Source organism: Lepus europaeus, unplaced genomic scaffold (assembly GCF_033115175.1).
Source record: "Lepus europaeus isolate LE1 unplaced genomic scaffold, mLepTim1.pri SCAFFOLD_3_1, whole genome shotgun sequence".
In the NCBI taxonomy this organism is placed as follows: Eukaryota; Metazoa; Chordata; class Mammalia; order Lagomorpha; family Leporidae; genus Lepus; species Lepus europaeus.
The window spans coordinates 16133545-16160336 of NW_026909276.1; the positions used below are offsets into that span (position 1 = coordinate 16133545).

Below are 26792 nucleotides of genomic sequence, written 5' to 3' on the forward strand. Positions count from 1 at the left end.
GGCACCTATCACTACTCACAGTTACATCACTTTCCTTTTTATCTGCATGATGACATCAATTTTCATTTTCATTGAGTATAAACCTCTATTTGCCTTTGGTTTGTGAAAACAATTGTGATTGTAGGCAGGACTAAATGTAAAACCCAAGTTAACCCAATCACATATATAATATAATCACATATATAAATATATATATGTAATCACATATATAATTTTTTTCAACATAATATTCCAAAGTTAAATGATAAAAACATAAACTTAGTTAAGAGCCTAGAAAAAGTCCTCAGCCAAGCACTATTGTGGAAAATTAGTTAACATGGAAGCTGTCCCAAACAAAACAGCAGTCCAGCAAACCACTCAACCTCACTGAAACTGCCTACAGCCACACCGTTCATTTTCTTTTAAGTCTCTGATTATACTGAGATTTAACTTGATGAACACTTGGAAGAAGCTGAGGGGACTTGAGCAGGGATAATGAGTTCTTCCCAATGAGTTGTAATGGAGCTGGAAGAGATGACATGCAGGATTGTCCTCCAAATAGGAAATAAAAGAGTTATTTCAGCTAGAAGATCATCACACCATTTGTAGCCCAGTAATCAAGGAATGGCCATGCAAACTGGGTAAATTCTCCATCCTGAGTATAAACCAAGAACTGAGCTGAATGTGAATCTGATTAAAATTCAGAAAGGACTGTGTAAAAATTGGGAAGAGATGAAAACACACATTTAATAAAACTGAGCATCACCTTTGGAGGGGAATACAACTAAAAAATAACAAAATCATTGTAAAGTTACATTAATACATAAGTGCATTCATGTACATGCTTCTCTGTTGCAAAGGGATCGACTTCTTTCCAAGTTCTTTTCTCTGGGCAAGACAGAATCGAAGGAAGAAAAGTAGAAAAAGGGGGATCATGAATGAAATAATTTCAAAGGGATTGGACACTCAAAAAAACACAAAAATTCAGATAAGGAGCATTGCAATTTATAGAATTTGAGGTTGCCCTTTATAGAATGAGGGTGATGTGTGGGACAACTTCTACTTGAACATTCAAAAAGATCTTGGATAGTTTCAGACATGCACATGGATAAATTGAAAATTATCATATGAGTATACAGGTGACCACAGTTTAATTGCCTGTGCTAGATACAACATTCACCATCCAGGACTGGAGAACAATATTATGGCTGGAACACGTGTCAGATGACGTGCCTGTGGTCACATCATGGTTTGTACTACAATAATGTGAGGAAAGAATCCTAGGCAGACAACAAAACTGCTATACAACAAGTGTTTTTGTAATTGATGAAGACGGTATTCCAAATGACTATTTATGATAACTGTTAACTTATTTGTTAGCAAAATTTATAAATGAAAGCACAACTCATTTAGTTGGTCCCACTTTAAAGGGAAATTAAAAATGCAGCTTGTATAACAATATAATTTCTGAATAATGGTTAACCAGTTTGCCACAATTCATCATGTGAATTGCCTAATAATTGCTGAGGTGTGGTTACACCAAAGAATTTTTCCAGGCACATTACATTTTCAGAGATTCCTCTGTAATCCTGCCAAGTTTTGCAAAATTTTGGATTATAGTAAAGGGTTTTCCAAATACATTACAGCCATAGGATTTTTCCTTTGGTGAGTTCTTAGTTAAACATTGGCAGATGACTTATGGTATTCTCATTTCTTATCTCTTCATGGGAACTGAATACTTATTCATTGGAGAGGGATTTTTTTTAACATTCAATACATTGATTTTTTTACCCCTTATGACTTCTCTGATGATTTCTGATATCTAGTTTCCAGCTAATGGTTTTATCATATTTACTACATCCAAAGGATATCACCTTTTGTGCATTCTGTATCTATGTAAGTTTGAATTCCAGGAAAATATTTTTTTCTGCATTCATTACACTCCTAATAAAACCCTTGTGAGATTCTATGATGTATAATGATTGATTTCTGACAATTTTTTTCACACTAATAATATTTACAAGCTTTCTCCCTTATGAGAGTACCTGTTGTAATGGTTGTGATTTCCAGCAAAAGGATTTGTCACATTGGTTTCTTTGATTTGGGGAAAAAGCTTTTCCACGTTCAGTATGTTCTTAAGGTTGTTCCCTTGTTTCAATGCCATGTGTTGAGACATTACTTTACAACAAAAGGCTTTTACATTCATGAATTTCCCTGTGAATTCTATGATGCTATAAAATGTGATTTTGGCAAAGAGATTTCCAACATCCATTGCATTCTTGAGGTTTCTTCCCCATGTGAATTCTCTGATGTCTTATGTGACTTCTGGAGAAAAGATTTTCTACATGCATTGCATTCAACAAGGTTTTCCTCTATATAAATATGATTGCAGTAGTGTGTTGAATTTTGGTTAAAGCTTTCTTAACTCATTACATTCATAAGATTTCTCCCTTGCGTGAATTCTTTTATGTTTTATGAGGTCTGACTTATGGTAACAGGCTTCTCTACTGTCATTGCATTCATAAAGTTTCTCCCCTGTGTGAATTCTCTGATGCATTATAAGTTGTCAATTATGGCCAAAGGCTCTTCCACAGTCATTGCGTTAAAAAGACTTTAATCCTGTGTGAATTCTCTGGTCTGTTATATGTTGTGATTTATAGCAAAAGAATTTTGAACAGTCATCACATTTATGAGACTTCTCCCTTGTGTAAATTCTGATGCAAAATGAGGTCTGACTTTTGGCCAAGACCGCAGACTTCAAGACCATCCTGGACTGAGGCTGGAGGAGCTGGGCACATTGGTGTCGGGGGGAGGGGTCATCTGTGACACAGGGCAGGGCCTGTCCTTGGGGCCTTCTTCCTTCAGGTCAGTCCCCTCCCTGCTGTCCTCAGCAGGGGAGCAGAGCCCACCACGAACAGCAGGAAGCAGCTCGTGGGAAACCTGGTCATGGGCTGTGGGCCTGTGAGCATGTGCCCCACCCCGGGCCTGCTCATCACCCCCAAGTGATCCAGGGCTGCCGAGGGAATCCCTGTGCTGTGTGCTTGGTTAAGCTGCCCAGCTTGAGTGAGGGGAGACCCCAGGGCACTGACCCACATGTACCTGGGAGCAGCAAGCCACCCACCCCCTCATCCAAAGTCCAGGCTGAGCGTCCCTGAGCCAAGGTGTTCACTGTGCAGCTCTGCCCAGGCCTCCCCTTGCCCCGTCCCTGCCTCCATCCCTGCAGTGGTCCTCTGGAGCCAGTGTCTGGCACAGTGTGTGTGGACTCCCCTCCTGTCCTCAGATGGCAGGGCAGGACACGTGGCCGCTGTGGGGGAGTCTTGTTCACGTGCTGGAGCCACGTATCTGTCAGTGTGGCACTGCCTAGTGCCTGACAAGGATGAGTAGGGAGCCCCCTTCCTCAGGCAGGCCCCAGCATACAGGGGGCCTGATGTGACCTGAGGACCCTACTGAGAGCAGGAAGGGCAGTGTTGTGGGGGGGATCTTGGTGAAGGAGTGGCCTCAGCCACAGGTGTGGCTTGGGCAGCCTGAAGCCTGGCAGAGCAGGCACCTGTGTGACATTTCAGCTGCTGTGAGCAATTCCAGAACCTAACGGGATATCACAGATGGGGTCACAGACATGGACCTTGGACAGGGCTCCTGGTGCCTCGTGCCAGGCTTTATGGCATGGGACGTGCCCCCTTGCTGCTGCATTCAAAAGATGTCATGGTGACTAAGCTGACGTGCCCAGGGGACTCCAGACCATCCTGTTGACTAAGCTGACATGCCCAGCGGGACCCCAGACTGTCCTGGTGACTAAGCCAACATGCCCAGGAAGACTCCAGACCATTCTGGTGACTAAGCCGATGTGCCCATGGGGACCCCAGACCTTCCTGGTGACTAAGCCGACATGCCCAGGGGACCCCAGACTGTCCTGGTGACTGAACTGATGTGCCCAGGAAGACTCCAGACCATCCTGGTGACTAAGCTGACATGCTCAGGGGACTCCAGACTATGGTGACTAAGCCGACATGCCCAGGGCAGCCCAGACCATCCAGGTGACTAAGCCGATGTGCCCAGGGGATCCTAGACCATCCTGGTGACTGAGCCGACATGCCCGGGGGACCCCAGACCATCCTGGAGACTAAGCTGATGTGCCCAGGGGACTCCAGACCATCCTGGTGACTAAGCTGATGTGCCCAGGGGAACCTAGACTGTCCTGGTGACTGAGACGACGTGCCCAGGGGAACCTAGACTGTCCTGGTGACTGAGCTGACATGCCCAGGAAGACTCCAGACCATCCTGGTGACTAAGCCGATGTGCCCAGTGGACTCCAGACTATGGTGACTAAGCCGACATGCCCAGGGCAGCCCAGACCATCCAGGTGACTAAGCCGATGTGCACAGGGGAACCTAGACTGTCCTGGTGACTAAGCCAACGTGCCCAGGGCACCCCAGACCATCCAGGTGACTAAGCAGATGTGCCCAGGGGAACCTAGACTGTCCTGGTGACTGAGCTGACATGCCCAGGAAGACTCCAGACCATCCTGGTGACTAAGCCGACGTGCCCAGTGGACTCCAGACTATGGTGACTAAGCCGACATGCCCAGGGCAGCCCAGACCATCCAGGTGACTAAGCCGATGTGCCCAGGGGACCCTAGACTCTGGTGACTAAGGCAACGTGCCCGGGGGACCCCAGACTGTCCTGGTGACTAAGCCAACATGCCCACAGGGACCCCAGACTGTCCAGTTGACTAAGCCAACATGCCCATGGTGACCACAGACTGTCCTGGTGACTAAGCCGACATGCCCATGGTGACCCCAGACTGTCCTGGTGACTAAGCCGACATGCCCACAGGGACCCCAGACTGTCCAGTTGACTAAGCCAACGTGCCCATGGTGACCACAGACCATCCTGGTGACTAAGCTGATGTGCCCATGGGAACCCCAGACCATCCTGGTGACTAAGCCGATGTGCCCATGGGGAACCCCAGCCCCTGCTGTACTGTCACTCAGGTTCTCAGGCTTCACTGAGTGCCGAACCTTGGAAAAGCTGAGCTTTCATAATTCACAGATATATTGGTTCATTTAAGAGCAACAGGGAGGGGGAGAGAGCTCCCATTCATCTGTTCCCCTGGTGGCTGCCTTGGCCAACATTGAGCCAGGAGCTCCATCCGGGTCTCCCACATGGGTAGCAGGGGCCCAGGTGCTTGGGCATCCTCTGCTGTCTTCCAGGGCCATTAGGGAGCTGGGTGGGAACAGGGCAGCCAGGACTCCATCCAGTGCCTACAGGGGATGCAGTGTTGAGTGACCACTTTGCGGACACGGGATCCCCACAGGTGAAACGGCATCAGCCTCTTTGCTGCCTGAGCTCTGGCCTTCGCAGTGAGCAGCTCCTGACAGGGGCGGAACCCCTAGGGGGCTGGCTCACTGGTCTCACCTGTGGGGGCTGCTGTTACTGTGAGGGATAGCGCCCCCCAAAAAACAAGATGGCTATGCCCTGCTCCCCAGCGCCCCCTGCTGGTCGTGCTAACTGTAGTCCCCCATCGGGTGACCTTGTGGTGGTGGTGGCCCTGTCTGCCCCTGCCGGCTGTTGCCCATGAACACGGTGTCCAGGAGGGGTGTCCAGGAGCCCCTCTGTGGACTTCTCTGTTCTGGCCACATAAGGGCAGCATCTGCTCCTATGCCAGCCCCTGCCAGTCAGGGATTTCACATGGAAGGCTCATGCCCATGGGGGTGTCATGCTGGTCAACCATTGCCCTCTGCAGCCCCTGGGCCATGTCCACATTCACATGAGTGTCCATTTGTCCACACATCCATGGCTGAGTTTTCTGGAGGCTGGATGTCCACTGGGTCTCTGTCCCCACGCCCCACCCCTTCCCTCTTGGCCACTGAACCAGGGCTCCTACACCACCACTGCCAGCCCCCGAGGGCCCCTCCAGACCAAGCTCCTGGACACAGGGTGGCCAGGCGAGGTGTGGTCAGGAAGGGCAGGCCTGGAGCCGTTCAGGGCAGTGGTAGGGTTTGCAGGCCACAACAGCAGTGTTGGGATAGTGTTGCCCTCACTTCCCAGCCCTGTGGGGGCCCTGCCTGCACTGTCCATTGTGCAAAGGGCAGGTCATGAACCACGAGGTCTCTACAGCATATAGGGGAGGCTAGCCAAAGGGACACCACAGGGCAGAACTGAGAGTAGGCAGATGCCTGTGGGTCCCGCGAGCTCCTGTCCCCTTGGCTGTCTGCTCAGAGCTGCTGTCAGCAGTGATGTACAAGCTAGCAAGACAGGGCTGAACTCTGGGATACCACCTGTGGTATGGGCTCCCCTGTGTGACACCCCATGCTCACCGCCACCTGTCTCAGCATGGCGTGGGGAGGGGGTATCATGATGGAGGGCTAAGTGCCAGCCTTCCCCACTGTGGGCTCAGATGTGCACGGAGCTCTGGGGCTGAGGGGGTGTTTAGCTCTCAGCTCTTCTGCAGCCGGGCCTTGGTCACACTCGTGGTGGCAAGAGCTGCTCCCAGCACAGATGTTCCTTAGGTGATAACACACACATGCCTTGCCAGGTGCCTCAGGCAGTGTGGCCAGCTGTGTGTTTCTTCAGGGCACCGGGAAAAGGCTAGGGGCTCTGTGGGTACTGGTCTGGCAGTGTGAGGCTGGGGTCTGTGGTCAGAAGGAAGTGGGGGTGGGGTGGGCAGGTGTGGGCTGACTGCCTGGGTGCTTGGTGGGGGAGGGCGGCTGGTGACCGGGAGGGAATGGCCGAGAGGCCCCACGGTAGGAACTCTGACTTCAGCAGCCTCTGCCCTCGAGCATGGGCGCTGACCCTGGCAGTGTCTACCAGAGTCCTCCCTGGCTGGGCTCCCAGCACCTGTGCGTCCCCCTCACGTGTGTGCAGATGACCTCTTCCCCCTATCCTGAGCTGGACTTGGGGGTCAGCCTGGGGCTGGATTCCTGACAGGGAAGCTGTGCAGGGCCTGGCCTGCCATCAGCACACCTGCCCTTTGTCCATCGCCACAGCTTGAGGCTGTGTGGGCAGCACTGATGCAGAGGGTCTCCTATGGCAGCCAGGACCTGGGTGTGCCACTGGGTGGACTCTGCCTCCCATTTGAGGGCAGAGTGGACCCTGGATAGAGCAGGCCTAAGACGTGGGGAGCCAAGGGTCCTGCAGAGTCGGTGGGAGGGTGTGATGAGGTCACCCACGGCTATCCCTGCCCCTTAGTGGGCCCTGCTGTCTTGCAGACTCAGGCTCCTGTCCAGCCATGTGACCTGCTGCTGCCTCCTGCACTTGACCACCAGCTGGGCCAGTGCAATGCCCGGGACCCACAGAGCAGGCAGCAGGGACAGGAGCATGCATATGGCTTGCACCCAGCCAGGGTAGAGTTTCTCCTGCCTGGAGGGGAACTGCTCCTGCAGGGGGTGCAAGAGAGAGAGCTCAGCCTGGAGGGGGCAGACCCTGGGCCCCAGACCCCAGGCCTTGGGCAGAGCGAGACTGACCCGACCACCTGTGCACGGAGGCAGCCCCGGCTCCTCCCTGGGACTACAGGAGGGCAGCATCCTGGGTGGGTGTTCAGGGATGAGGGAGCTGGGGCTTGAGGCTCCCTCTGGGTGGAAGCCCTCAGGGCAGGCAGGGGCACGTGGTCCCCACCCACTGACCTCCAACACTTGTGGACAGGTGAGGTGTGGTCTGAGACCCCAGGGATAAAGCAGAAAATTCTCACTTCCCCCAGGCGGACCCTGAGGGGTTCTGGTGCTCACTCTGGGAGGGGCGGCCCAGGCCAGGTGTTGCATGGTCCCCTGTGTGGACGGGGCAGGGAGTGACCCTTCTCCAGTCTACCTCCCGACCTCTCCCAGACACTGGAATTGTTGCTTCCCTGGCTGCCTGTCCCCACAGCAAGTGGAAAGTGTGGGCTGGAAGGACCGATGTCTTCAGGGTCTGGACACTGCTCTGAGGCCCTTGAGAGGCTCTAGTCCTACCAGGGTTGCACTGCGGGTCACTGTGGCCCCTTGATCCCCATGGGAGGACCTACGTGCTGAGGGTTCCAGGCCTGGTAGCTCGGCATCCTCTGGGCCAGCAGGATGAGGTAGGCCAGGAAGGCACTCAGGAGGAGCAGGGGGCTGGCCACGAGCCACAGCGCCCGTCAGTAGAGGCCTGGCCACGGCCCCATTATCTACACAATGTCATCAGAGAACCTGCACAGACGCTGGGCTCAGCAGCACTGCGGGGCCCTCCCCACCCCCCAGGTTCCCCGTGGACCTCAGCTCACTGCCGCAGGCTGTAGGTGTAGATGACCCTCACCACCTCGAAGAAGGCGGAGACTATGAGGTTTAGGGAGGCTGCATAGCTGTTGAAGATCTCGAGACAGTAACTTCTGGACTGCAACATGAAGCAGGTGGCCGAGAGCAGGCAGACCAGACAGGCCAGCCCTGGGGTGCAGGTTCTGGGTGGGAGGCCTGCACCTGCCCCTTTCCCCCACCCTGCCCCGCCTGCCAGAGGTGGGTGAGAGCTTGGCCTCAGCAGGCCACGGTCAGGGCAGGTCCACCTGTGTCCTGCCCGGAGCCGCTGGGCTGTCCTAGGGGAGCAGGCTAGCCCAGGGCCCCTGAACTCTGTATGGGAGGCAGCAGGCATCCCTATGACTGAGCTGTGCACTCACCTGTGAGGGCCTCCTTGGGGATCCCCGTGGGGATGACCCCCATGTCCAGGAGCAGCGTGATGATCCCCTCCATGTTGCTGAACATGGCCGAGAGCCCCAGTGTAAAGAGTATCCTGAAGAAGAGCACAGCCCACACGGGCGCCCCCGGAATGTGCAGCATGGCCTCCGTGAATATGATGAAGGCCAGACTGGGCCCGAGGCATTCTGCAACTGGGAGCCCGTGGTGTGCCATGAGTGCAGGCCATGTGAGCGCCTGCATGGATGCCATGCCCACCGCCCCTCCTGGAGGCTCCAGGCACTCTGCAACCGGAAGCCGTGGTGGGCTACGTGAGTGCCTGCATGGACGCTGCACCCACTGCCAGGTGCTCTGCAACCCAGGAACCCATGGTGGGCCATGGGAGCAGGCCACTGATGCGCCTGCATGGACACTGTGCCCACCGCCTCTCTGGGAGGCTCCAGGTGCTCTGCAACCAGGAACCCATGGTGGGCCACTTGTGCAGGCCACAGATGCGCCTGTAGGGATACCATGCCCACCATCCCTCTGGGAGGCTCTAGGTGCCTGGGGCCAGGATCTATGCCTGGCTGCCCATCAGCCTGGCCCTGAAGCCACCCCACTGGACAAGGGCTCCACTGTACTCTGGCAGGCTCGCAGCCCTGTGGCCTGACCCAATGCCTGGGGTGGCCCCGGCAGCCCTGTGTGCACTACCTTGTCCAGGTGGCAGACCCTTGGGGCAGCAGGGCCAGCCTCTCTGGCTGTGTAGCATTGAGCTGCGTGAGGACGGCCTCGTCACTGGCCCTGGAGATGTGCTGCTCTGGGAAGTCGAACTCGTGGAAGAGGCCCAGGATGTTTCTGCGGGGACACGGGGTAAGACTGTGGGGCCTGTGCTGCCACCACTGCCCAGGCCAGCAGATACGTCCAGGCACAGGGCTCACAGCACCCTGGGGGCCTGGCCTGGCCACCCCTATGTTCCTGAGGGTGACCTGCATGCACTCCTGCTCCAGGAGGGGGTGGCCTCATCCTGCATGCCCCAGGCTGGCACAGGGGCATCAGTTTCTGCAGCTCAGCTGAGGGGCCCAGCCCCCCATTTTCAGGACTTGAGGGTCAGGCACTCTGGGGCTGGGAACCCCCGCCCCATGACCTGAGAGCCCCCGTCCACCCACACTCGGCATCGCGTGGCTCCCGAGGTCAGCCTTGGGGCTCGCTGTCCACACAGTTGCTCCTGTCGCCCTCCTGCACAGTCCACTGAGCTCTGATCTGGGTATTGAGTCTCCCAGCCAGGGGCCCAGCGAAGCCCAACCCTCCCATGTCAGCTTCCTGGGTCACTCAAGTGCATGTCTTCCACAGGTTTGCTGTGTTCTGTCAGCAGCTGGTCAGGCTGCTCAGAAGGCCCCACATCAGGTGTCCTAAGTGCGGGAGGCTGGGATGTGCCTCACAGAGGAAGCCACGTGTCAGGTGGGCGCCAGGCATGAGTGATGGTGCCATTGACCACACTCAGTGTGGGGGTGTTGGTGCCTTGTATGATGCAGGGTCTCACACAGCCATGCAGAGCAGGGCTAAGTACAGCCAGGGCAGGAAGCGCAAGCCTCATCCTGATGCCCCAGGTGCCCAGCCCAGCCCAGCACCCCCAGTGTGGGGTACGGCCTCCGGAATGGGAGCCCCAGCCCAGCACTCCCTCACCAGTGTTGGCAGAGACCCCGGGAGTGGGAACCCCAGCCCAGCACCCTCTAACCCAGAGTCGGCAGAGACCCTGGGAGTGGGAGCCCTGGAACATAGAGAAGCAGCTTTGCACAGTGCAGCATGGCCACCACTTGCTATGCTCCATGGAACCCCAGGAGTCCGGCTGAGACATGACAGGACCCTGTCCTTGGGATCCAGGTGAAGGAGCTGGAGAAGCCCCTCCTGCACTGGTAAGGGTGGTGCTGAGGTGAGGCACACACATGTGAGGCACAAATGAGGTGCACATGAAGCACACACACACGTGTGAAGCACACACACGCTCACACAGTGTTCCTGGGGCATCGGCTCCTGCCTCACTGGCCATGGCTGGCCTGTCCTCTGCTTCCTCCCTCTGAATGGTGTGGGGTCGGCAGAGATGCCACCCATTGGCTCTGCATGTGGGGGCCGTCCTGGGTGCTGACGGGTTCAGCAGGACCCGTGGGGTTCTGCCCCACCCACTGGGTGCCTGAAGCCCCCTCCGGGTATGCGTACTCTGCAGGGGCAGAGCTCCCTGTGCCAGAGGCTGCAGCCCACCCAACACACTGAATGAGACATGTCTGGATGGCCGGGTGGAGGGCCTCAGGGTCGTTCAGGCAGCATAGGCTTCCTGGGGCTGCCATAGGGCTGTGCACTATGCATGTCTCAGAGCAGAGACATGCATAGTGCATGTGATCCTAGAGGCCCTGGGCACACGGGGTCAGGTTGCACCCCCCCCAGAGGCTCCAGAGGGCACCTCTCCTGCCCCCTGTGGCTGTCCCCTACTCGGGGCCCACAATCCCCAGGGTGACCTCAGCTCCATTCACACCCGAGTTTCATCTATGACCCTTTTTCCAGTGAGAGTCCTTGGGAACACTGGCGTGCCTGCCCCACCCCTGCCCATGGTGTGGCCCGGCCTCACCGGTCCAGGCACTGCCTGTGGTCTGTGGTGGCCTTGAAGCCCATGATGGAGAAGATGGCAACAGAGGCATACAGGGAGGTCATCACCAGGGAGATGACCATGGCGTCCTCACAGTTGTTCCTGCACAAGGGGGCACTCAGGGCCTCGGAAGGGCCCCCACCCACTGAGCCTGGGCCCCTCCCTACTGCCTTGCTCCACTCCTTGACTGTTTGTGGAAAGGCTCAGAGCTGTACTCAGCACCCTGTGGGCCCCAGACCTGCCCCAGGCCACAGTCAGGCTGGGCACACACAGCAGCCTCTGGAACAGACAAGCTAGGTGGAGCCCATCCCAGGCCAGCAGGTCCCACAGCACCATCCCCATCTCAGCCCCAGCTGGCTGGCACTGCATCGCCAGGGTGCCAAGCTAGGGCAGCTGCCCACCTGGGTGGGTTGTAGCTGGCAAAGGCGATGTGTCCACCGAAGGCCAGGGACAGGGAGAAGATCTGGGTGGCTGCATCCAGCCACACCCACAGGTTCTGGAGAATCTGCATCTGGAACATGAACACAGCAGATGCTGTTCCAGAATGTTCCCTGGCCCTTTTGGGTCACACCATAACCAGGTGTGACCTGTACAGATTCCAAGAACCGTTCAGGACTTTGTGCCAGGAGAGAGATTGCTTGGCCTGGCAGCTGACATGGCTCCCCTGTTCTGTGATGCAGCCAGCAAACTGTGGCTTCATCAGACCCATGGCAAAGTGTGGCTGGCACTCAGTGGTGGGGCCTAGAACCAGATCTGAGCTGACTCTGACCCGGGTATGCTCCCTGCCCTCTCCCACGTGTGGCTTTGGCCATGTGAGGCCCCTGGGCAGGGGTGTTTGCACCCACTGCCCCATTTGCCCACTGCTGGGTGTCTGGGCAGACAGCCTCATGCCCAGGTGTGCAACCGACTCCTGGTGGCGGTCAGCAGCCCTGGAAACCCACTTGGGATCCTGGAACAATGGAATGGTCTAGGAGTGCTGCAGGCTCTTGAGTAGAAGCCCCTTGGTCCTGTGTGCCACACCTGCTGGACACTTCTGCCCCAGGTGACAGCTGATTCCTGCCAGCCCCCCCCCACACACTCCCACCTTGTCAGCACCTGGACTTCCTGCAGGTGCACCAATCCACACACCCCAGACCAAAGTCTTTGCCCCAACCCTGCTGAGACCCCGAGGCCCTCCTCCCTTGTCCACTGGGTGCCCCCTGCCCCCCCTCCACTTATGTTGGGGGTGAAAAGGTAGCAGAGCCCGTGCGTGACACCGGGCAGCATCAGGCCTCTGAAAAGGAAGATGGTTAGCACCAAGTAAGGGAACAGGGCCGTGAAGTAGATGACCTGGGGGAGACGCCAGGTCAGATGCACAGTGGCCCTGCAGGAGCGAGGCAGGGGCCTTGCCCCATTGTGACCACTCACATGGCCCAAGGTACCACACAGGCATGGCGCTTTGGGTCAAGCTCTGAAGGTGTATGGTCACACAGGCCCCGTGGGTCTGCTAAGGTGGGCATCAGCACTTGGGACAGGCAGGCCCCCTCCCCCCACCCCAGGCTGCCCCTCATCCTGCCTTAGGTCCTCCTGTGTACACCTCAGGCTCTCAGCCCAGCCCCCTCTTTCCCCTGTCCTGGTGGCTCCCAGTCAGCGGTGGGCCAGGGCCGGCCCCATATCCCCACACAGACCAAAGCCACAGGGCCTCCCCAGCACATTCCTAACAGAATGATCTGTGAGAGCCACAGGGTCTGGTCACTGGCTCTGTCCTCTGAGCCTCGTGGGAAAAGGGTCAGGCTGGTGGCTGCTGGATTGTGTGGGCCACCCTGGGGCAGGGGGTGTGAGGAGCCCTGGCCATGCCATGAGTGTTCAACACCCCCCACCCGTGTGCCCCAGCGGCCCCAAGGGAAGGCCCTGAGAAGCCAGTTGCCTGTGAGAGAAACCAGTGTCTGCTCTTTATCACATGTTTTAAGTAAGTGTAAGAACATGGCCAAGGCTTGGAGAGGAGTAGAAGGGAAGGGGGGGGGCTGTTCCTGGAGGACAGTGCATGCAGGCCACTGCACATGGGGCACGTGTGTCACCTGAAGACGGCCTGTGACAGGCCCTGAGATCTGGTACCAGCCAGTGGGCGCATGGCCTTGGCCAGGGGATTTGGGTGCAGACCCCATGCATTGTTGACTTGGTGGGGCCCAGGGAGGTCACGGCAGGGTTTCGAGGGGTGGTTCCAGCAGGAGCACGGGTTCTGAGAGCTGTGAGCCCCCTGTGTCTCTGCCCCCGGGGTGGTCCCTCACCACCACCCTGCAGCTGCCCGGCTGCCTGAACTGAAGGCGCTACCCATCTTGGAGCCTGAACCTCCAGACCGTGAGCTACATGCGCCCTCCTCCCTGGTGAAGCTCTAGGATCCAGCGAGAGTCAGAAGCCTGACAGTGCCTCCGCTGCACAGGAGGCAGAGTGGAGGCATAAAGAGCAGAGGAAGAAGACCAGATGGGGAACGTCTGGAGGAGGCAGAGGCAAACCTGAGCCACCAGGGAGGCGCTGGCTGATTGGGGGCTCCTCAGGCCAGACCCAGTGGAACAGTGGCTACGAGAGGCACTGTCCACTGAGATGGAGGGGCAGGGAGAAGTCACGGTGGCTGCCAGAAGAGAGCCAGCATGGCTGCCTTGGCACAGAGTGTGGTTCAGGGCAGAGACTGTCATCAGGATGAGAAGCTGACCGTGGGGCCCTAAGTGTGCCTGCCCCCCCCATGCTGAGCCAACACTGGCAGCATGGGGAGGGGGCCTCAGAGCCAGAGGAAGCTGCTTTCACCTTCCCAGTGGTCTCAATGCCTCTGATGATGCACAGATACACCACAGCCCAGCAGATGACCAAGCAGATGAGCAGCCGCCACTGGACAGTGCCACTGTCGCTGATGTCAGCAGTGATGTCCAGCATCTGCTGGTACCAGAAGTAGCTCATGGCACTGCTGCCCTGGCACTCTGCCACAAACCCTGTAGCCAGCGGCCCCGTCATGGGCCGGCCACAGGGCCCGGGGTCCAGTGCACGCTCTGCCCCAAAAGCCAGAAGGGCCATGGGCACCAGCACGGCTGCCCTGCACTGAAGTGGCCCCCAACCTCCAGCCCAGCCATGCTCTCTCACCTCCCTCTGAGGCTGAGATGGGGAAGGGAGGCTCAGGGCCTGGTGTGTGAGCAGATGGGGATCTGGGTGGCTCCTGGGTCCAGCGGGGACCAGTGAACAGGAGAGGTCACCTGTCCACACTGGCCACGCCCTCACCCATCCTGTTGCCTTCCAGCAGGCAGCAGCTCCAGGGCAATGGGTGCTGGAAGGAGTTGAGGAAGTACCACAGCACCCAGGTGAGGATAGTGTTGTAGTACAGGCTGACCAGGAAGGACATCGTGAAGCAGCCCGGCCCTGCAGACAGTGAGGACAAAGTGTCACACAGCAGGGGAGGAGCGGTGCCACCCACGTGCAGAGCAGGTCCTCCTGGGGAGCTGAGAAGGGAGTGGCCTGCCTACGCTGCCCAAGTAGGGGGAGATGGCCGTCCACACCCCAGTGCTGCCCGTGTGCAGGTGCTGGCCGATGGTGAGCTCGATGTGGAAGAGTGGGATCCCCTCAAAGACCATGGTGATGAAGTAGGGGGATGAGAAAGGCCCCCGTCAGGACACAGGGGTCAGGGGCAGCCACCCTCTGCTCCCCATCGGGGTGTCTGGTGTGCTGCCAGCAGCTGGCCTGGGTTCTGGCTGCATGTGGTTCGCATAGCTGCTGGCTGCATGCTCAGCCTCGTGGGAGAATAAACCAGCCAGGCAGCACTGTGGGGCAGACTCAGAGGCCATCTGTGTGGCCAATGTGGATAGGTGGAGTGTGTGTGGTCAGTGTAGACAGGAGTGTGCATAGCTAGTGTGGAAAGTGTGTAAGTGGCCAGTGTGGACAGGCAGAGTGTGTGCAGCCAGTGTTGACAGTGTATACAGTGTGGACAGGCAGTGTGGGCATGGCTAGTGTGGATAGTGTATATGTCACCAATGTGAACAGACAGAGTGTGTACAGCCAGTGTGGACAGGTAGAGTGGGCACAGCCAGTGTAAACAGGTGGAGCGGACAAGCAGACACCTGGAACGGGAGCTGGCGTGAGGACGAGGAAGGGCCACAAGCTCAGAAGACCCTGAAACTGCCCAGGAGTGAGGAGGGTGAGTGTGGCTGTGCAAGATGTGGGAGCACTCTACAAAATTCTGAGTGATGGGTGATGGGCACTGAGTGGCTGGGGTGAGACCACCCATCAGTGCAGACCGGGGAGGAACAGGGAGTAAGAAGACAGACTGTTCTGGCATGTTTGGTCATGCTTGCCGCATCTGGAAACAGGTGCCATAGCAGCACGTTGGGGCAGCCACTCTTCCCTCACCTGCATCCCTGATGAGAAGCCCCGTCCCCCGACCTCTGCGTCCCCGAGGCCCTGGCCCCTGGGGGAATCTCCCCAGGTTCCTCACTGGAGAGGGTTGGGCGTCCCAGGCCAGCCCATCACATGGGGGCACCTGGGCAATGACAGACCTGAGGGCAGCAGCCCCTGGCTGGTGCACACGTGTGGGCCGCACAGGTGCATCCATGTGTTGTGACTGCTGGTGAGCCTGGGACTCCTGTCACCCTGCAAGGAGCCTTGGGAGATGCCAACCCCCATGAACGTGGACACCAGGGTGATCACCCCCTAGAGACTGGCTCTACACCGAGGGGCAGCGCCACTGGGAATGGAGCTGCATGCTGACCTGGGACCCCATGGGCAGGCCCCTGAAGTCCCCAGGGCTCAGATGCCAAGGCTGGGCTCTTCCTGGGGCCCCACATGTCTGGTTTTTGGGACGGTGGTGCTGCCCAGAGATCAGGGGTGGGGAAGGCCAGTCCCTTGGGTACCCGCATGTGGCTGGTGGGCTCACCTCCACTGTGGGTCTGGCACCTTCAGATGTTCCCCAGCCCCACAGCAAACCCCACGCAGCTGAGCAGGTACTGGAGCTTGTTGTCCCACTGGGGCCTCTCATCCTCCCACACATCCAAGGCTGGGTCTGGGCCAAGGTCCTGGGCCATAGCGGTCCAGTGTCTCTGGGAGCATCCAGACCACACTGCACCTGCACCCTCTGCTGGCCTAGAGCCTAAGCGTCCCCTCCGTCACATCCTCCGGTTTATTTAAAGGAAAGCTGGTGGAGCCCTGTTAATTGGTAACCTGGGGCCTGGCCATGCCCACATCCCTGGCCCCTTTCCCATGAGCATGTTCAATGTCAGCTGTAGGCTGGTACCACCACAGAGAGAGCTGTCCCCACGACAGCCATGTGCTCCTGTTGGGGACGCTCAGGGGCATGGTGAGTTGGCTTTTAGTTATTTATCTGTAACAAGTGTTTTGATGTTGAGGTAATGCAGACTCATGCTCATTGGTGACAGGGTCAGAGGTCCCCACTCCCCTCCCCCACCCTCAGTTTGCCAAGGTGGCCACATCCTGTGAAGCTGAGTGGAGAATGTGGACACCTTAAGACCCAGAACATCCATCACCAGGGACCCCCACCCTCCACCCAGGACCCTGGCAGCCCCTGACCTCCCCATGCCATGCAGTTCCTGACAGGGTCAGCAGATAAAGGCTGTTGCCTGGCCACATGTGGCTGTGGTGGCTGTGGTTTCCCTGCTTCTGGGGCAGCATAGGAGGGGGCTTAGTCCTCAGGCCACACCTATCTCCTGACACCTCGGGAGTCTGAACATGGCTTCCTGGCCAGTCCTATGTGGCCTGTACCAGGGGCTGCACCTGCTCCCTAACCCAGCCTGGGGGCCTCAGAGTGGAGCCCACACCCTCCCCAGAGCTATAGGAGTCCCTGGGATGAACTCCACTGAGCACAGCAGGGACAGGGCCTTTGGGAGGCAGACAGTCCTGCCCAATGCCCAGCCTGTCCCCGCCACAGCACATGGCTTTGTGGACAACGTCCTGATTGCAGCCCACAGGGAAGTGGAGCTGACCGTCAGCCACACTGTCCTTGGGGACACACTCGCCCGTCTGGATGCACACTTGAGAACAGTGGATGCAGTGGTTTATTTAAATGGGGACACTTGATGTCCATGAACCTGCCTGTCTGTCACATTGACAAGGATGCCAAGCAGCAGCACTGTGTTCCGGAGGTGTCACACAACCACCAGCCTCCTGGATGGCACACCTCGCTGGGCTGTGCCAGGGGCACTGCAGGGCAGTGGAGAGGTGAGTGCTGAGTGGTCAGAACATGTCCAAGCTCCGCCCTGCTCCATGTCTGCAGTGTGCCGGGTAGCTTGAACTGCAGAACTGGAGTTTGTTGCCAGGGTTTCTGGGAGGAAGGGGATCCCCCAGCATCCCAGCCCAACTTGTGAGAATTCTAGAAAGTCCGCTTGAAGGGAAGCACCCAGGCTTTTCTGCGGAATGTGGAGGTGGCCATTGTGGAAGCAGATGCCACAGGCACAGCTTGCATGGGGCTGAGGTTGGTGCCAAGTTCCAGGGCCATCCACCCTGACACAGCCCTGGGCTCCAGGGGGGCCAGGAGGCATGCAGTGTCCTTGGCAGGGGCCAGGGCCAAGTTCCCCTGTAACCCTCTCTCCCAACATCTGGCTAAAAATTCACAGTTAATGTCCCTGTAAGAAAACAGCTGATGTCTTCCTCCGGCTGGGCTGCACTGAGCTGCACTCAGGGTGTCTGTCCATGGCAGGCAGAAGCAATGGTTAAATGGTGAGTATTCATTAAGCCAGGGGCGGCGGGGCCAGGGCATGGGGGGTGTGTGGCCATGTCACCACAGGCTCAATGGGCTTCTGGTAAAAAGGCCCAAACCCTGACCTCGGGGGTCTCTAGATCAAGGGTCTGTAGCTAAGGGGAGGGCACAGGGAGGGGACTGGGAAATGAGAATGGCTGTAGGGGCCAAGTCAGCAGCCTACGCTCCAGGCTCCACGGCTGTCCATGGCAACCTGGGGTGCAGCAGGTGCAGCCTCCCCACCCCTCAGCTCTTGACTTTGAGGGACATACCCAGGGCTGTGTGGCATGCTGTACCGTGTTCATGACAAGGAGACTGGGCCCACATGGTACACATGTGTGCCATGAACATGTAAACACAGATGCACACATGTATGTGAATATGTGTGCACCTGGATATGCACAAACATGTACGTGCATACAAGCAGTGTGCGTATACGTGTAAGCACGATGCACATGTCCACATGTGCACAAAATATACAGCTACATATGTACAGATGTACATACACACATACACATGCATATGTACACACCCATAAAACATGTACATGTATGCACACAGGCATATATGCACACAATACATACATATCTAGGCATGCACACAATGCTGACATAACTCACATGTACACACACATATGCATAGACATGTATGCATATGGAGAAACATCACATACACATGAATGAATATACACATGTACAACATACATGTCTACACATTCAAGCTAGTGCACACACATATGCAATGCTCACACATACACATAAATGTGTGCATGCGTGCACTCACACAGATACACGCAGCCTAGGGCTGGGCCCCTCAGTACTTGAGGTCCCCATTCATGGAAGCCATGGACTGCGTGCTGACCAGGCCCTGCTGGTCCCCTGGCTGCTGGCAGTGGCCCCTGATGAGCTTGTAGATGGCAAAGCAGGGGATGACGAGGCTGGGCATGCAGGCCACGACCACCACCACCATGTACACCCAGGGCAGGTACCTGACCTGCTGGGATTTGTGGAACTCCTCCTGGGGGAGAACCAGGCCAGAGGTGAGCACATGCAGGGCCTCGGCCCTGACCTGCGACCCTCCTCTGAGCATACTAATGGCCTCCGCCCTGACCTGCAACCCTCGCCTGAGCACACATAGGGCCTCTACCCTGAACTGTGACCCTCCACTGAGCACATGCATGGCCTCCACCCTGACCTTCGACCCTGCCCTGAGCACACGTATGGCCTCCACCCCAAACTGCAACCCTCCCCTGAGCACATGCAGGGCCTCCGCCCCGACCTGTGACCCTTCCGGCACGGGTGGCCCTAGGCACTCACGTAGCTGGGGTCCCAGACACTGTAGGTCAGCTCCTTGCTGACTTTGACCACGAAGTAGAATTGGAAGATGACCAGCATGATCTGGGGGCTGACAACCCACCACATCAGCTGCCAGAAGATGTTGGGCTTGTGCCCAATCATGAATTCAATGTCTTTGTTGAACCTGGAGACAGAGGCTGGGATGGTGTCGACTGACCTGGGTGAGACACTGCCTGCCTGCCTTGCCCTGTACTCTGGGCCTTTCACAGATGGACGTGTGGACATGTACAGTGCCAAGCACAGCTGCACAGTTGTGGGGCCATGCGCAGGGCCAAACCCACACTGCATGTTACCAGAGCGTGGCCAACCCTGTGTACCTTGGCCTGCCCCTCAGCTGCACACCTGTACCTGCACACATGGCTGCTGCACACTTGGCCTGTACACACCTGGGCATACCTATATCTGCACACACCTGGCCTCTGCACACCTGTGCCTGCACACCTGTACCTCTGCACACCTGTGCCTGTACAACTGGCCTCTACACTCCTGGTCTGCACACACCTGTGCCTCCACAAACCTGTGCCTGCACACCTGTACCTGTATACCAGGACTCTGCACACTTGGCTTGTGCACACCTGTGCCTGCACACTTGTACCTGTGCACCTGGCCTCTTCACACCTGACCTGCACACACCTGTGCCTGTACACATCTGTGCCTGCACACCTGGCCTCTGCACACCTGGCCTCCACACACCTGTGCCTGCAACCTGTACCTCTGCACGCCTGTACCTGTACACACCTGTGCCTCTGCACACCTGTACCTGTACACCTGGCCTCTGCATGCCTGGCCTACACACACCTGGCCTGCACACACCTGTGCCTGCACACCTGTGCCTCTGCATGCCTGTACCTGTACACCAGGCCTGCAAATGCCTGGCCTTCACACACCTGGCCTGCTCACCTATAGCTGTACACCTGTGTCTGCACACCGGTTCTCAGAAGCAGCTTGCCTTTATAGCTTCTCAGGCTGCTGTCTGGTGGCCACCCCACCCAGCAAGGTGAGTGCCCAGATGTCTGGCCAAGTGGGGGCTGAAGGCCCTCCCTCTGGAAAGGCCTGGAGCTCCAGGGAGATTATAGCCCCCCACTACAACATAGGTACCCTGGGCTGAGGACCCCAGCCCCACTGCCCACCCACCCCTCATTCCTCTGCTGTATCTGCACCCAGGCTGCTGTGGGGGACCCAGACCAAGGCTCTTGCTCAGCCATGTGGCAGAGGGCCTGCTCTTGCTGTGGCCTCCATGCTCATACACCCCAAGTTCTGGGCAGTCTCCCAATGCTGCTGTCAGTGCTCGCTCTGCACAGCTAGGTGTAGGAGAATCTGGAAGCCAGAGGGGCATGGACTGCCCCCTGGGGGGCCCTGCAGAGCCCCCTCCTGGGACTCAGGGCTGCTTCTCTGCTGTCTGCCCTGCACCCCCTGAGGCTGGCCCCGGCCCAGCTCCCTGCTGCCTCCTCCCTCGTACCTGTCAATGCCATACACATAGAGGATCCGAACATCTAGCAGAATACAATGATGAGCAGGGGGATGGAGCCCTCATATCTGTCCAGCAGGGAGAGCCAGTATTGGCCAGAGTTCAGTGTGAAGATACAGGCCAGGAGGTAGGTCCCAAGGCAGATGAGGCCTACAGGGAAACAGAGCCGAGCAGGTCCCAACCTGTGACCCAGTGGTAAGGGGACACAGCTGGGCCCCCCATGGCACAAGCACCTGTGAGCAGCTCCTTAGGGCACTTGGCGGGGATGAGCTTGAGGTCCTGCAGTGGCATGGCCACGCCCTCCATGTTCCCAAACATGGACGACAGGCTCAGGCAGAAGAGCATGAAGAAGAACAGCATGGACCACAGTGGCGACACCGGCATCTTGGTGATGGCCTCTGTGAAGACAATGAAGGCCAGGCCTGTGCCCTCCATACCCTGCACGATGGCACCCAGTCACCCAGGGCCTGTCGGTCCCTGATGGCCACACTGTCACCCTGTCAGCGCACATCCCACTGAACCACACCAAGCGAGAATGAGGCTGATCCTAGGCAGCCTGTTGGCTCCAGATACACGGGTAAAGCGGATCTGTGGGCCAGGAGGTGAGGGTGCATGGCACCCGGCCCCGGCAGAGCAAGGAGCAGCTGAGGGCACCTGGGCTGGGATGGGCAACGCCGGCAGCCACCTGGGGCCCAGGAGGTGACACACAGCTGACAATGGGTGATGCCACATCCTGGCACCAAGCTCTGCACTGTGGGAGCCACCGGCCCGGAAGTGGTGACACTTTGGGGGCTCCCAAACAGAGAGGAGGCAGTGCGTGGGGAGCCGAGCAGCAGCAGGATGTGCCATGGCCAGCATCGTGGCGACCAAAGGGAAGTTGATGGCAGCCCCAGGTGCAACCTGAGGGGCCGGCGGGGGCACTTCTGCCTCCTGCTTGCCGGGGTGCCGGGACCTGCCTCCAAGAGGAAGGAGTTCATGTCGCAGCTCTGGAATGTGAGCTGGGCGTAGGCCGCGGGGTCCATGGCATTCCACCAGCGCTGCATCTCCGCGAAGTTCTCCTGGGTCACCTTGCCCTCCGGCAGGTCAAAGGCGTTCATGAGGTGCAGGATGTTCCTTGGAGCAGAGCCAGGATGATGCCATGCGTGGGGCGTGATGGGGGCGGGACCACTCACTTGCTGAAGCAGTCGTCGTAGCGCTGGATGGTGTGGAAGCCGACGATGGAGCTGATCACTATGGCCGCGCACACAGACGTGTAGCCATTGATGGAGATGACCACCGAGTCCATCTCGCAATTGTTGGTGTGGCAAGAGCGGTGTCACCCCTCGGGGCGGAGGTCAGCAGAGGCACCACTGCCGGGGCCAGGACTGAGGGCCCAGGGCCTGCTGGGAAGTGGGCTGGGCGGCAGCCCACCTGTGCCCCTCTGAGCAGGTGCGGGTGCTAAGGACTCAGAGGGCCAGAGGGCTGTGCCCAATGTGGGAGCCCAGAGCGGGGACCCTTGGCCCTTGCCCTTCACACCTCCCCCACCACAGCCTGCTGGCTCTGGGGCCCCCGGAGCAGCTGTCGCCCCTGGTTCTGGAGCAGGAGAGCCCTGGGTTCAAGTCCCAGCTGGGCCTCAGTGACATTAGTGGATGCCAAAGGGTGCTTGTAGCCCTTGCTCGCAGGAGGATCCCAGAGAGACAGGAAGCAGAGCAGGGCTGCCTGGGGTGGGGCCTGGGAGTCAGTGACAGGTGGGCACCCAGCTTTGGGCTGGGGAGATAGAGCCCTGGAGAAGGTGGCAGAGGCAGCTGCACATGGCCCCACCCGCTGCCCCTACTGCACACGGCATGGTCTGCAGCCAGCTCTGCCTCCCCAAGGCCGAGGTCCCCCCATCTCAGGTTCCTCGCTTCCCCCACCCTATTCACCCAAGGGGACGCTCCCAGCCATCCCTGGGAGCTCTGGCCTGAGACTTCTGGGAAGTGACCTCTGAATGTGGATGACATTGACCTCATTCTGAAATTACAGGAATTCAGGGCTGGGCAGGAACAGGAGATGGACCAAAATGTTCAGTTTGTCGGGTTGTATGTGAACTTGAAGGAGAAGTCCCCACTGGCATGAGTCATCCTGAGGCTGGGACGATCCTGAGTGGAGACCTCAGGCCATCACAGCTCACACATGTCCAGTGGGCTGTGAGAATGGCCTGCACAGGTGAGCCCCCACCTGGAGTCCACAGGTGCCTTCCGGGCCCCGGGCAGGCCAAGGTGGCCCCCTTTCAGCTGGGGGCTTCACTGGGAAGGAGGCACGCAAAAACCACACAGCCAAAAGCCTGGACACCAAAGGTGGCCCCACACCCGACACCCGGTGGGACGCGGAACAGGATCACCTTGGCCCGCACTGAAGGCAGCACCCAGGGGCAGGAAGCAGAGGCCTCCCTGACCCTGTGCCACATGGCAGCGGTGGAAATGAACTTCTGTGTTATCAACGTTCTAGAATAGGTCTCTCCCTGTGGCCACTTAACCACTTGTTCGGGCTGCACCGAGTCACACCACCAGCATGCCAGGTCAGCCAGGGTTCTCTGGAAGCGTCCTGGTCTCCAGCGCTGGCCTCCCCGACCTGGCCCCAGCTCTGGCGCTCCCAATGCCATGGTCTGCAGCTTTCTCCAAGCCTGGGCAGAACCGGGGGAGCCGCCACAGAGCACCTGCCGGGCCTGTGCCCTCATCTGCCACCTGGTGCGCCCCAAGAACCGAGTGTGAGGAGCATGGGCACCCAGCACCCACATGTGGGGAGAGGCCTCTGCCTCCTGACCGCCATGGCCACAGACGTTCAGCTGCTTCCCTGGAGTTGTTTTCTGCCTGTACCCGCAATAAACTCTCGGTCCAGCGTTTCTCCGCATATCTCGTGAGGTGAGTGGGTGTCGGTCAAGTCTCCCGCCACTCCCTCGGGAACCGCCTCTTGCCCCTCACTGGCTCCTCGCGGAGTTAACACATTCGCTGGGCAGAGACGGCCTCCTTCGTGGCGTGCCACTGTGCCACCGGGGCTGCAGCAGGGGAGGCCTTAAATCTGGCCGGTCCTGCCTTGGCACCCCGCAGTTATCCGGTCTCCTTCCAGCCATGGCCTAAAGCCCTCGGCCACGTGTGCCGGACAGCCAGGTGCATCCTGAGCTCCGGGACACTGTGAGTTTACTCATTTGTAAACATTACTAGATTTCCCACATTGGCAAAACTATCTATACAGAGATAATCCTGAAACAAACTGATAAGAGAACTAAGAAAAATCCTGGGTATAAGATCAACTTATACCATCAATGGGGTTACTATATATCACTAAGAAACAAATAGAAATCTATTTTAAAGGAAAAAGATACAGACTAGAAGCAAATTAAAAAATACTGAAGTGACATACAAGAGAAGTATGCCAAGAATATGATGAAACTGAAAGACTCAAGATTTAGTAAATGTTAGTGAATTGTGACTGTGATGCTCAGTTCTAGGTCACAAGATCCCAGCAGGATCACAGACATGGACATGGTGGGGATTGAGGGATCTCAGGTGGAATCATCAGGGACATGACAGTACAGGCTGCTGTCGAGAGCCAGCCCCCAGGAGGATGAGGTGGCTTTAGACTTGAGCTGAATGTCCCCCAACAGAAACTGCCCAAAGGACTACCCCTATGCCAGGGCAATTCTGATTGGTTGAATCTTTTCTGATGTCATGCATAATCACCAGCTGAACAAACTGTCCAATCAGGTATGCTGAGACAACACTGCAGTACCATGTGGGATCTTTGATCTTGGTGTTGCCAAACACAGCTTCTCTAGTCTGTTCCCAAGAGAGGCCCTTGGTGGCTCAGCCTTTGCTGCTCTGTGAATTCCCCTCACCACAGGAGCCTTCAGAAGGATGCCCAAACACCTCAGAAGCTGAAAAATGGGGAGTATGTGGAAACAACCCCCTCAAGCTTTCAGGATGTGAGCTGGGATTATGAGTATCCTCTCTCATCCCTGCATTTAGTTTCCTTGGCTCAGTCCTAGAGCCAATCTTGCCAAATTGTGTTGTGAGGATGAGCAAATTCTCAGGGAGAATACAGACTTCACCATGTATGGAAGAGAAGCTGTGACATATAGGGTCCTCTCTCCCTCCTTTCTCTTCAGGGGTGACCTAATTACTCTTAGTTGGGAAACAGGTCATCAAGCCCACAACCCAATCCTCCTAGCATAGACCTTCCTCAGTGTCTGATGCTGTTTTCTGTTGCTAATAATACAATACTATAGAGTTATGGTGTAAGTTATAAAAAAGTATCTTTATTTGGCTCAAATCAAAGGTTGGGAGCAGTCTATGGTTGCAGTGTTCTTGACAGAGGTCTAGATGTGATACAGAGGCTATGTGGCCCAAAAAAAGAATGTAGGAGAGGCCAATTCAAAGTGACTTTTTAAAAATATATTTGCTGGGCTAGCACTGAAGAGTAAGGAGCAAAGCCTCTGCCTGTGGCGCTAGAATCCTATATGGATGCTGGTTCATGTCCCAGCTGCTCCTCTTCCCATTCACCTCTCTGCTGTAGCTTGGGAAAGCAGTAGAAAATGGCCCAAGTGCTTGGGCCCCTGCACCCGCATGGGAGACCTTGGAAGAAGATCCTGGCATTGGATTGCTGCATCTCTGGTCATTGTGGCCATATGGGGAGTGAACCAGTGAATGGAAGACCTTTCTCCCTGTTTCTCCCTCTCTATATCTGTAACTCTGCCTCTCAAATAAATGAATAAAATATTTAAATAAAGATATATTCATTTACTTGAGAGGAAGAGTTAAGAGATACACACACAGAGAGACACAAAGAGTGATCCTCTATCCACTGGTCCATGCCCCAAGTGGTCAAAATGACCAGATCTGGATGAGGCCAATGCTGAGTCTGGAATGCCATCCCCATCTCCACATGGGTGCAGGGAGGCAAGCACTTGAGACATCCCCTGCCACCCTGACATTAGCAAGGAACTAGATCAGAATTGGAGTGGTCAGTACTTGAACTGTCACCCATATGGCTTGCTGGCATTGCAGGTTGCAATTTAACCCATTATACCACAAAACCAGTCCCCCAAAGTAATTTCTATAGCAGACCTCTGGCAATAACTCATTAATCACATGAAAAGACTTATCCTAATCACCTCTTACTGATGTGGTGAAGATTAGATAGGTAATTTTTTTTAAATTTTTTACAGGCAGAGTGGACAGTGAGAGAGAGACAGAGAGAAAGGTCTTCCTTTTGCCATTGGTTCACCCTCCAATGGCCACCGCGGTAGGCACGCTGCGGCCAGCGCACCGCGCTGATCCAATGGCAGGAGCCAGGTGCTTCTCCTGGTCTCTCCCATGGGGTGCAGGGCCCAAGGACTTGGGCCATCCTCCACTGCACTCCCTGGCCACAGCAGAGAGCTGGCCTGGAAGAGGGGCAACCGTGACAGGATCGGTGCCCCGACCGGGACTAGAACCTGGTGTGCCGGCGCCGCAAGGCGGAGGATTAGCCTAGTGAGCCACGGCGCCGGCCTAGATAGGTAATTTTAAGTTAATGAGCTGGAAGTGACACCTAGTTCACTTTGTGTTTTCGTATTTATCTTCCTGTCAATCAGGGGACCTCTCCACAGGAAGTACCTCCTCTTACCCAGGACATGAGGGCTGTACCATGTAAACATTTCCATTTTTCTTTCTTTTTTTTTAAAGTTTCATTTATTTATTTGAAAGCCAGAGTTATACAGAGAGAGAAGGAGAGGCAGAGAGAAAACGAGAGGTCTTCCATCCGATGGTTCATGCCCTAGTTGGCTGCAATGGCCAGAGCTGTGCCGATCTGAAGCCAGGAGCTGAGAGCTTCTTCCAGGTCTCCCATGCAGGTGCAGGGACCCAAGGACTTAGGTCATCTTCTACTGCTTTCCCAGGCCATAGCAGAGAGCTGGATCAGAAGTGGAGTAGCCAGGATATGAACTGGCACCCATATAGGATGCCAGCACTGTGAAGTAGGCAGACATACAGGCTAAAATTGATTAGATTTGTGAACTGGAAGACCACGCCTTCACCAA

At 56.7% G+C, this 26792-nt stretch overlaps 1 protein-coding gene and 1 pseudogene across 1 annotated transcript in view; one reads left to right on the forward strand and one right to left on the reverse strand.

Moving 5' to 3' along the window:
• LOC133755253 (sodium-dependent neutral amino acid transporter B(0)AT1-like) overlaps positions 1-26792 on the forward strand; it is a 628988-nt gene that overhangs the window by 424693 nt on the left and 177503 nt on the right.
• LOC133755063 (sodium-dependent neutral amino acid transporter B(0)AT1-like) lies at positions 18752-22076 on the reverse strand (annotated as a pseudogene).